General features: G+C 45.1%; 1 protein-coding gene and 1 long non-coding RNA gene across 4 annotated transcripts in view; both read left to right on the top strand.

Annotated features, from left to right (window-relative positions):
• Positions 1-12,085, top strand: part of LOC135391297 (uncharacterized) — a 198,043-nt gene that overhangs the window by 86,849 nt on the left and 99,109 nt on the right. The window lies entirely within an intron of this gene.
• Positions 3,330-7,192, top strand: LOC135392788 (uncharacterized). Its single transcript, XR_010422223.1, has 3 exons — positions 3,330-3,780; positions 3,950-4,088; positions 4,730-7,192. It is a non-coding gene; the product is annotated as an uncharacterized LOC135392788 (long non-coding RNA).

Below are 12,085 nucleotides of genomic sequence, written 5' to 3' on the forward strand. Positions count from 1 at the left end.
CTTCGGGGATTACCGCTGGAAGGTCACGATCCCGCAAAAGGGAAAGAAAGTGAGAATAGGAGAGGACTTAATAGGAAGAGGAGAAACAAAAACACCCGATAACACCCGAAGGCACAATTATCGCCAGATTTCTCCCCGAATTACACATTTAAAAATAGCGCCCGATTTTTACCCCCCGAATCTGAGAAAGGCATTTAACCCGAAAAAGTCACCCCCTACCTATATATATTATTTACAGCTATTTTTAAATCTGTAATTCGGGAGAAAATTGGGCGATATTTGTGCCTTCGGGTGTTATCGGGTGTTTTTGCTTCTCCTCTTGTCTATTAGGTCCTTTCCTAACCTCTATTTTTTTTTTTTTTGGGGGGGGGGGGGGTCGTGATTTCTCAGCGGTAATCCCCGAAGACATAGACAGTGTTGGCGACACACATGGGTGTATTGCTGGGAACGTAAGTGACCCATTCTTACACGTGTTACACGTGGCGACCTTTGTTTGTCTTTAGTGGAAACGTCACTTGAGGATATCATAGTGACTGGAATTCGGGGACAAATCGGGTTTAATCCATATTGGTCGGAGGTCAGTTGGGGGGGGGGGGATAACCGGGCGGAATCGGCTTAAACCCGAGAAAGTCACTCCCTATATATAGGCTCCACCAGCATTGATGACGGCTACCCGTAGCACTTCTGGCTGCATGTTGACATTTAGTTCGAACAACCCCGTATATACTTTTCTCAACACAAAAACCCAACCTTGTGGACACTAATACGAAAATACATCCGCCCCAGTCAGCACACGAAGTCGTGCACAGGAATGCAATAAGAGCAGGAGTCCTGCTCGTGGCCTGGTGTGTGAAATGCAATTTTCCGTTTCAACGGGTAGGGAATAGTTCTGCGCGGCTGCAGAACGCCTAGGAGGATGCAGAGGGCGCCAGCTTTGGAGCTCAAAGCACGGCTTTTATAAGATTGCGTGCTTCGGGAAATTGAAATGCAAACAAGGAAATAAACTTTGTGAAGAGAAAAGCCGGCTTCTGGGAGTCGTCCGCGTTTTGCTCAGATGCCGGTCGGTTTGCTTTACTTGATCTTTGAAAATAAATAAACGCTACCCCGTGAGAAGGAGATACGAGCTGAAGTTCGACAAGCGTTGTCAGAGAGGACAGAATTGTCGAGAGCGTGTCTAAATTTTCGCCCTTTGTGCTGAAGTTTTGTGCCGACCACAACACGAATGATTGAATTGAAATCTTAGAGGCACCAGGTTTTTCTTCTTTCTCTCTCTCTCTCTCTCTCGCTCTGTGTGTGCTTTAATGATCATTTAATTTGTGTTTTTATTTGTTGTTTCATTCATGTTATTTCATCATTTGTTGTTTCATTGTGTGCTCTGCGGTGTGTGTGTGATCATTGAGGCCAGTCAATCAATCATTGAGGCCAATCAATCAATCATTGAGGCTAATCAACTAATCAATTGATGAATGATCATTGAGGCGGTGGCGGTGGTGGCGGATGTGATGATGGAACTGCTTGCCGTACACTCTTAAAAATGAACTTCACCACATAGCACGCTCCTAGCCAACTATCATCCCGAGTGACATCATTCTTTCCCCTGATTCGCCGAAAACGGGGAGAGCGGCGTACGCCATTTTTGTGGCAAGCTACTTTGACCCCGCCCCATTTTTGTGGTATTATGCAATTTATAATTGCCACCAAAAAGGCGTACGCCCCCGTCTTCATCAAATCAAGTGAGAGAACGTTGTCATTCGGGATGATGGTTGGCTAGGAGCGTGCTATGCGGTGAGGCTCTGTCAACGTCACGACTATCAGGGGGGACCTTGCGTCCTGGGCCGACTTCACAACACCATTAACCGAATTGTCACCATTAGCCACCATTGAACATCGCGAGCACCATTGACAATACGCCGTTGCCACACGGCATGATCCAATGCTCCTGGAGAGGACTGCACGTTATAGGTTGGCAGGATGGTTCTTCGCGCGTCCGTTTGTCCTTGTGCGTAGGATTTAGTAGACAAAAAGCGTCTATAGTGACGAAAAATCTAAGGCAAAAAACAATTGTGGAATTTTAATCGTTTTTGATTTGTTCAGTAAAACAATAACTAATTTAATAGACATTCTTGTATACTACCGTGCGTGGTGTCGAGAGTAAAAAATTAAATTTGAGAATAACAATCACATGTAATAACTGTTATATTGAAGTTTCGTGACTTTTCATTACGTTTGTTGCAGTTATCTCATGTGCTTCTGTTCGATGCTTCGCTGTTCACCGAGCTCGAGGCTACGAGCGGCAGTTATAGATGACCCTTGACTGCCTGAATGGGGTTCCACGAACCTCCATCAAGTAGAGAGAATCGAGAGCAACCGATTCATTGGTAATTGGAAGTGATCGTGTAGCAGCGGAGAATGGCCATTCGGTACAATTGCCAGACGCTTTAATGACCATTGAAATGCCCGTGTGACAGCAGTTTTACGATAGAGACTCTGTGCCCCTCCCGGTGGACAACGTCTTACGCCAATTTGCTGGCCTCTGAGGGATTTGATCTGCGACTTTCGAAGCCGACGTTTTTATCAGTACAACGCAGAAACAAGAACTAAACAAGCTGAGTTTTCGGGAATGGTTTTATTGTTTTTCGTTTTGTTCTTTAGGTTTCACTTATATCTCTTCCACACTGACACGAAAAATGACGTTAAATGCTTAATGTCTTACGTCTCAATGTCATTCGTGCTGTGCCACACGTGAAGATTAAATAACATTTGTCTGAATGACGTTTTCTGTTTAATGTGGTCGCCACAACTCATTCGCCGATAAAATTCCTACCGTCGCTCCCACGGTCTGCGCGGAGTAAGAGTTCTGTTCCTCCGTAAAACCGCTTTGTACCGTGCAGGACAAGATTTTTTTTTATAATTTGAGGTTACACGAGTATTCTTTGACGAGTATAGTGACGGTAGGCTCGATGCAACAGATGTCATATTGCTTGTCTTTGAATTGGGTGTCAGTATTTGGAAGTAGCTTAAAGCTCAGCTACGCCGATTTTCGAGTGTTACAGAATGAAATGGTACTCACACGATGTGTTCATAAGGGAACACTGATTATGTATGCAAAATAGTTATCCCAAACTCGTCACGGTTTTGCGAAAAAGTGAATTTTTAGTTTCACTGACATCCCGTCTTGTGGCCCGCAAACCCTGTGTCGACGACACATTTGTGGTCTGCCCGCGCTCCGGCTTGGCATGACTTTTGGCTTGGTTTCTTCCGCCAAGCCGGCCAGTTTCTTCTGTCGAGCCGTCTGCTGCGCAGATTCACATTGGGGAAGTGATAAACAGTTCGCTATTAGGGAGCCAGTATATTTCTGGACTTCACTAAACCCACGAGGAACGTGGGTTTTCTTCCTTCGACTGCAAAGCATTTGCTAGGCCAGTACAGACTTCCTGGTGTGATTCGTGTTCTGTGCTGCGTGCCGAGAATGCGTGAGCGTTTTGCTCCCGTCTGCAAGAACACTTTAGCATGCAGTTCCAATGTTTCAAACCACAATTTTCCGAAAGGCGAAAGAGAAATCTATGACTGCAACAATGAAGACTGCAACAATCGGTTACAACTCCGACTGGGTGCCACCTTCGAAAGCAGTGATTTGATCTGTTCATCTGGCTCATACGAATGTTACGGAAGCAATGCGCAACTTGTTTCACAAGAAGCCGAAGATGTCTCGTGCGGGATGCTGTGCCAACCTTATCTGCAGCAGGAGATTGCAGGGGCAGGACTAGGCAGCAGATAAAGGTAAGACGCGTAATGTTAGACAAGTCAGTCATGCGGTGCAAATTGCATCACGTAGAAGAGAAAAATACGCTATCTGTCAGTTACTGCTTCATCCTTTAGAGATTACGCCCCAGCGGGTGTATTCTCAGTACAGATTTGGAATTGCCTTATTTGTTAAATGATTTCGCAGGCATTCTGGCATCACCGAAAAGCTTGCACTCCACGTCTCAACTATCACCGTCTGGGTTTCAAGCTGAAGGCTGTCACCAGTGCCAACCAGACGCCCCTTCAAAGTTCATCTGTTTTTGTTGACGGAACAGTTACACCTGGTACTGAGACATTTCATTTTCTGATTAATCAAGTGCATTCCATCACTTGTGCTCGACTTCTTGTGTTCGTATACCCTTGCTGTTGCTCGCTAGCTTAGAGCAACCATGCCTGAGGTACCAGCGCTTTCAGAGTACATTTAAGCAGTATCATCGTATCATATGCACGGCAGCACATCGTGTGTATTTTGAGTAAGGTATAAATTCAATGTTCGCTCAGCTGTTGTATTTTGGTCACAAATAAGGTGTTCTTCCAGAGCGCTCAAGGGCAGTTCAAGCAGTTTGATGTGTGCAACAGCACATACTTTTTCTCAGTTTTGACTAAGGTAAATCGAAATCTTCCAGTTGATGTCTTTCGGTCATAAATTATGTTTTTCGAGACATTCAAACAGCATCATTTGTGCAACAGTACATACTTTTTCTCAGGTGCAGCAGAAGCTTGTGTTGCATTCAAGTGGTATCATGTATACAAAAACTTGTTTTATGCCTTTCTGTAGCTGCTGTACTAATATTGTGAGTACAGAGACATTCCTGCATAACATATCGGAGCATCTTGTGTGCTATTGTTGGTATGATCTGCAGCAGTATATTGATAATGTTAATTATTCAATGACTTCAGCTAACATTTACATTCTTATTTCCAGGTAAACCTGTCACGCAGATGCCCTACCCCTTGGTATGCATAGTTCAAGATCGTACCGAAACAATCCACCTGGAGCATTATTCTTCAATTAGCAGTGGCATTACTATCACAACACACCACATACTGCATGTCTATGGTGCGTGTACAATGCATCAAACCTATTCTCAGGTACAGACCAGCTGGTACGCAATTACAACATGAAACAACTGACACAGTGACCGTAAAGTCATGCCTTTTCCTCCGCGCCTCGGGTTTCATGTTATTATCCTCACATGCAGCTCAATTCGCCTATGCTGTGCAGCATGAGCAAAAGCATATATTGTTTGTGGTCACATGACACGGAACATAAATACAGTGAAACGTTCCTATGTTGGACACTCGCGGTGCAGCCGAAGCGTCTCCTACTTATAGAGGTGTCCGAGTTACAGAATATGACGGCAACAAAAAATTGAAGAGATCACAGCTGTGAGAAATGTCCCCCTTCTTCAATTTAAGGTCGTTAGTGGTACCTGGTGGTGGTGCCTGGTAGTGGTACCTCTACCCACTCTTCACTGATAATTATTACTGATTTTAGTATATTCAATTCCGTTCAGATTCTACTCAATGGCATTACCTCTGGAGCTTTTCGAGCAGCAAGGACTTGTCTCTGAAGCGTCAGCCTACTTCTCATAGCTTTGGTGCAGTACTCGTTCAAAGGCTCTAGACAAACTGAAGACAAGTGCTCACGTAAAGAATTCCAATGTAGACTGACAGCACTTGTTTTTGGACTCTAAAAACTACAGCAACAAAATGCTGAGACCAGTATAGGGGGAAAAAGGGGAAAAAGTCAAGGCCACTGGCTCATTTTCGGTCTTTTTGGTGCAAAGATGGGCCGACATTGAGGTAAATGGGCCAGGGTTTTGTCCGACTTTGCAGGGAAAACCCTATCCTACTTCCAAGATAGGGAGGTGTCCGACATAGAGAATTTCGTCCCCATGTACTTTCAATGGGAGCCTGCCCGTGCAATGAAATCATGGGGGGTTGTCCGAGGTAGGGAGGTGTCCGACTTTGGAGGTTTTACTGTACTATAGAGCATTCTACGTCATGTAATCTAACAGTTGTTCACGTTCGGATATTTTAACCATGGAATTTACCCTGCATGCACCATACCATGTCCAAACACTAACAACCGCTAGAGAGCAGCATGTACTGTTTCTGTATAGCACTTATGGCTTGCGTCCTGTGACCGGAAACAGTGGTGTCTTTTTCTGCTACAACCAGTAAACTACAGCAAAGATTTAGAAATACTGTGTCATACCATAAAGCACTATGGGAAATGGCAGTTTGAAGAGCTGGAGAAGACTGTCGTTAGAATGGGGGACATGTTCTATGGTGAAATTTTTTACAGTGTGTGCTGTACCACGTAATGCATTGCAGGCCTACCACAGTATGGTAACGCGCTGAATACTGATTTGCTCAAAAAAGGAATGTGTACGTTTCTTGTACTAACTTCCCCTTATGCAAAGTATTAGAAAAATGTTTTCAGCCAATGGGGAGGGAGAGGACATCATTCTGGAGTCTCGTTGACCTACAATGTGTCGTGTGTGAAGGTCGTTTTGAACAGTGTAGGTGGTACAAGACTGTTCCCACACTCTTGGCAGTTTTGACTAATGACCATAATAAAGTAGAGGGTACATTTGTTTGTACCCTCTACCTTCATATATTTGTGTCATGGCAAAGTATGTAGAGATAATCTGTCTCAACATGCAGGTGACAAAACTGCTTTTTATGCCTAAACTATGACAAGTAGTTGTCTGTTCAGCACCACTAATCATGTGCCGGCCTCCATGACATGTCTGTGACATTCCAAAGTGATTAACATGTCCCATAGATGTGTGCAATGCTGAAGATGACTGTGTACCTTCTATGGATTCTTGATTCAAGAAAAGTACTGTGTGATTTGCTAACAGCGCCTGGCTGTACCTTCACAATTCTGCATAAAAATATGTAAAGTTTGGCGAAGGAAACATCATGAAGGTCCATAGCGAAAAACCCTGAGACGAGGGATAGGAATGGACATACACAATGTCTCAACATAGCGTGTTTATGTCCCTTCTTGTATCTCAGGTCTCGCCATCATGGACACTATCACCAGCTCGCTTGCTGTTGAACCGTTCTTTCAACGATAAGGGTCACTTTCATGCACTGGATGGCATGCTGCCAATAAAAAGAATAATGGAAGGAGCTCAATATGATCCTTAGGCTGTTCGTGGTCATTGCTTTCTGACAAATGGCGACTTAGAATTTCAGGACAGTGCCTGCAGTGGTAGTATTCTTGTGTTCTCACCCTTGACGCCCATTGTTTGTCATCGGTCACCTGTAATCTGCTAATATGCACATAGCTAAAACAAAGTATATTTGTATTTCTTTGAATACAGTTGGTACAGCACATTGTTTTTTACATGTTCTTTGGAAAATATAAATAAAAAATTCTCTACTCTGCAAGTCTCCTGTCAGCTCTACAGAGCAGCTTCGAATTTCACTAGAAGCCACGTGTGAAACCTAGACCAAACTAATGGTGAAAGTCCATATAGGTCATAGATAGATACTATTATTAGTATTAGATCATAGGTCAGGCTTAGGTCCTGGTTGGTAGCAACGCATTTGAATCTTATTAAAAATTGGTGCAGGAGGTGACCAACATAACTAAATACACCAACTGACTCTCACAAATTTTGTGGTGTTATACTTTTGAAACAACATTAATATGCCGCAGTGGTCTTTTCTCCTTTGTTCCTTTTAACCTAGAAATATTAGGTCTCCTTCGGCATCACCAGCCTTAGTTGCTGAGCATGCAGTTTCATATTTGTTTCTCTGGACAAACAAGCCCAATTCCCCATTTTGATAAGAGTCTTTCAGCTTTGACAGGGCATTTGTGGACAAGGAAAACATTTGGACTATTGTGTATTTTGCTATGAAGTACACCGTGCAAGGCAGAGGACACCATCAACCATTTCCACTAAGGTTATTAAATTTGTGATAAAGTACATATACCTTTTGTCACTGACTAATTTGGTGGCAAAGTTACTTGAGTGGCAGTTGTGCAATTTTAAGCACATGTTTAAAAAAAATAGGATATGGGAAGTGCTGACTGGTTGAACATGTGGAGTACCCAATATAATAATTAGGGGTTTACGTCGCGAGACAACTGAGTGTGGAATACACAGCACAGTGTAATGTTCCTTATTCTGGCAATGTTAGCATGGTTCAAGAAGTGTGAAATGTTACACTACCCTTAGTAACATCTGCTGGGCCCAGCAAACAGGGTACACATACCCTGATCTGAAGACACTATGCCTAACTCAAAAGCAATATGAGATCGACCCGTACGTGTTTATTTCCGAAACTATTATGAGTGAAATATGGCCTGTGTGGTATAGAACACTGCGCACACTCAAGTAAACATGCAAAAAATACGTATAAGGGCTCTCGACCTACATGCCGCGATGCGCTCTACGAGATAAACAACACACTACAAAACTACATCCAACACTTTTTGCGCGGGGCAACTCTAATGAGCACTTTCATATAACCGACGAATGGTTCAGCGAATGCAGTTCGAGTGGTCACGATACATTCCCAAGTCGTTCATTGCAGTCGCGCTATGATGCTGCACAATATATGTATCTCGTGTAACAAGCCTGGCAATCGCACGATGTGCATGGGCAGAAATACGGCCTTCTTTCTTTGAAGACCAGTCCTCTGCAGGTATATGCTCAAACGATCACCAAGTCTCACGTTGTTGCTCAATAGCTCCCATTCCTGCCCTTGTAGTAAAAGCAGCAAACGGGTTGACGTGAATGGCAGCTGAACGGTTGAACTGCGAAGTTCTCGAGCACATAATCACAATATCACGCCGAAAATGATGTTGAGGTGAGTTTGCGGTTGTTGTTTCCATCGTTCAATAGTTCTCGGGATTACCTCGGACGAAACGCTCATCGTAGCCGGCGGCCATAACTGGATTTCCTCGCAAACGGGAGAAGACGCCAGGGAAGTCAGAGAAAGCCTCAGCTTTCATCCAATCAGACGCACGATTCTCTATCTACGTAGATGGAGCAGGTTTATCCCATCTACGTCACAAAAATGGCTGCGCCCATGGCTTGTTTTGGTTTCTTTGATGAATTAATTTTCGTAATAGGAAGACAAAATTGAGAAACGGAGGTGCGTTTCGGGGGCAGTTGGATGTGCTCGTTCTGAATATCACAACCGTTTCAACACATCGGGAAATCGGCGTAGCTGACCTTTAAACGTGACCACGTTATTAGGGCATATTACAGCTTATCCACATGAATATAAAGTAACTATCGTTAAATTTCAGAATATTACGTGCACTTGCGACATATTTAATACTCTTTACGTTTTTTAAACGTGCATAAATTTCGGTTGACTAGTGAGCGGGCGGTATCGCCATTACAAACTGACGTGCGACACGACCCTGGTGGACAGTTCGGGACCCGAATGGCATAAGAGATAATGTCCTCTGTTCTTCCCGTGTGGCACAGGTACACCTTCCCCTTGGAGTTGTGATGAGCCGATAAATTGACACTGTTGAAAACACTTCGGGGTGTCGTTAGGAGAGAAGAAAAAGCCACCCGAAGAAATGTAACGGGACACTTGACCGGGAAGGGAAAGGGAGTGGGCGACGGAGAGCGACAGGACGGTGCTGCAACACCTGCAAAGACCTGCCACTAAGCGAAGCTCTCACTCTGGTGACCACATCTCAGAAAGGGCAGCATTGTTCTCGAGGGTGAGAAAAGACAAGAGGAGTTGCTTTGGTGGGGGACTTCTGATTGAGAGTGTGATACTGTGCACATCGAGAAGCTCCGGACAGTTCCTGCTTCCGGTGGCTCGAACTGGATCGTCCGCAAACTTTGCTCGGGATTGATTAAGCTGAGACCGCTCGACAAGTGCCGACCCTGATGTCGCCCGTCTGATGTCGTCGCTGTCGAGAAGGAGGCCACACTATTTAAAGGAGTACAGAGGGCCGTCCAAAAAAATTTCAGATTAAGACGTCTGATGAAGGTGTGTGTGTCTCATTTTGCCGAATGGCGCTAAACGTTTTGATGTGTGCAATTTGTTTCCGAGAAAAAAACTCACATAAACGTGGATCCGCGCGTTCACCCTTAACTCGCCACTCCGGGTATTACGAGGAGGAGAAGGTATGATGCCGCGTCACCGATGACGTTATAAGGAGAACTCGTTCTGGTTTGCCGGTCAGTGGAGGTCAGCGCCTTGTCCCTTTCCCGCCGTAAACCAGTTTTGCCAGTTCTCCCGGAGAATTGGGGATAGAAGGAGCGGCCGAATCATTACCGAGCCAGGAGAAAGGCTTTTCAGAACCCCGAACAGCCGACGACAGAGCAGACGACACAGGAGTGGCAGACAACATTTCTCTAGACCAATCAGCGAGCGTTCTCCTTATAGCGTCAGCGCGAGGTTCCAGGCAAATCACAGACGGTACTGCTCTTCACCGCCGTTGCGCACGGTCGCTTTTTGCGGCGTATACCTTAAATTCAATTTCTGCGATAATTATGACTCTGTGGTGTGAATTACTTCGCATGATGCATCTTACTGGCCTACTTAACAGTTTTATAGGAAGAAAACTGGGTGTTAAAAATGACTTCTGTGCTACTTTAAGGAGAATGTGCCAAGATGAAGATGCCAAGTGCCTCAGCGTGTGCCCACTTTTTACTTAAAAAGGTTGAGACAGGTCATCACAGATTATATCTCATATAAACGTAGAAGTCGGTTCCCTGCACATTTGTGAACTTGCATTGAAATTTTCACAGCGAAGAGGGTAATAGAAGCGAGGAAAATGGGCACCGAAAGGAATACCGAAACTCGTGCGGCTCTGGCATCACAGCCCTCGCCGCCGCCAGTGAGGCAGCGCATGAGAAGTCACGTGCTTACGGCTGTCATGGGAATGGACGCAGCTCTGAGCTTTGTGACGTCTGCGCTTCGCTCGGGAGTGTGTTCGAGGCAGGGATAACCGAAACGAATATCGGTTCGGTTACAGTTCGGTTCGGCTCTGAAAGCGGTCTCGGTTACGGTTACGCGATTCGCCGTTTTAATATGTGCGGTTACCGGTAACCAAACAGTTCAACCGGCATCTTTTTCGGTTTTCTATACGATGTATCTGCAGAGTGCGCGGATGTCGCAAAGTGAGCCAGCAAGCACATATACAAAGGCTTTGTATATGTAGTTGCTGGCTTGCACTGCGGCCTCTACAGGTGGCGCCGTCACCGACGTCTCGCCGAGAGCCCGAGACGCACTGTTAGCGCCGGTCCAAGATCGTGTCACTTCCCTGCGCCGGGCTGACGAGCTCCAAGTAGAGCGAAACAGCTGTCCTCGGCTAGGACTGCACGATCAAATTATAAACATATATATGTACATATATACATATTTTATTTCATTTCATTTATTTAACCCTTAAAGGCCCGAGGGCATTACACAAGGGGGGGGGGGGGAGACATAAGCGAAACAGAACACAGTAACGCTGTGTAAGTAAAACACAGTAAAAAAAAGCACACATTAAGTAAAACACAGTGTGAAAAACAAGATACAACGTAAGGTAATACAAAGAATACAAAATACCAAACGATATGACGGTGATGATGATTGGCATCGTCTAGTGATAATGGACCTTCTAATAAGTGAATTCAGTGTGGATCTTTCAGGCGTTCTATCAGAGACTGTTGAAAGCGTGAGTTATCTGACAGGCGACGTCATGAATCACTCGTTCCTCGCGCGAATCGACCCCAACTGCACCTACAGCCTCCCATCCAAGATGCCAAGACCGTTAGAGTCCGTCATCCATCCCCTGCGGCTCAACGTCCCGTTCGCAGCAGCATTCCTTCATAAGATAGGTGTGGATCACCGAACTGTTCAACTTGCGGAACTGTGGAGAACACGGAGCACGTGCTGGTCACCTGCCGACGCTTCGACTCTAGTCGGCGAACACTGAAGAACGCCCTCGCGAAACTTGACAACCGACCAATTAGTGTTGAGAAGGTACGTACTGTGGAGCTGGCCAAGGCAGCACCAGCAACCTGCGCTGTTGGCACTCACGACCTACCTCAAGGACAAACGTGCTGATATAATCTTTTAATTCATTCAGTGCTTCCACACGTCAAGCGTCCTGGAACAGCTGGTCGCGCCAGTGCGACCTACGTTTCAATTTTTTTCTTTCTATTTCTATTCTATTCTATTCTATTCTGTCACTACGTTGTTCGGCAGGTTATTCCAGAGGCCAATACTTCGAGGTTGTAGAAGCATGAATTGGACGAGATTTGTTAAGGTTTTTAATGCGTGATGAAGACCG

This window comes from Ornithodoros turicata, chromosome 4 (genome assembly GCF_037126465.1).
Source record: "Ornithodoros turicata isolate Travis chromosome 4, ASM3712646v1, whole genome shotgun sequence".
Classification (NCBI taxonomy): Eukaryota; Metazoa; Arthropoda; class Arachnida; order Ixodida; family Argasidae; genus Ornithodoros; species Ornithodoros turicata.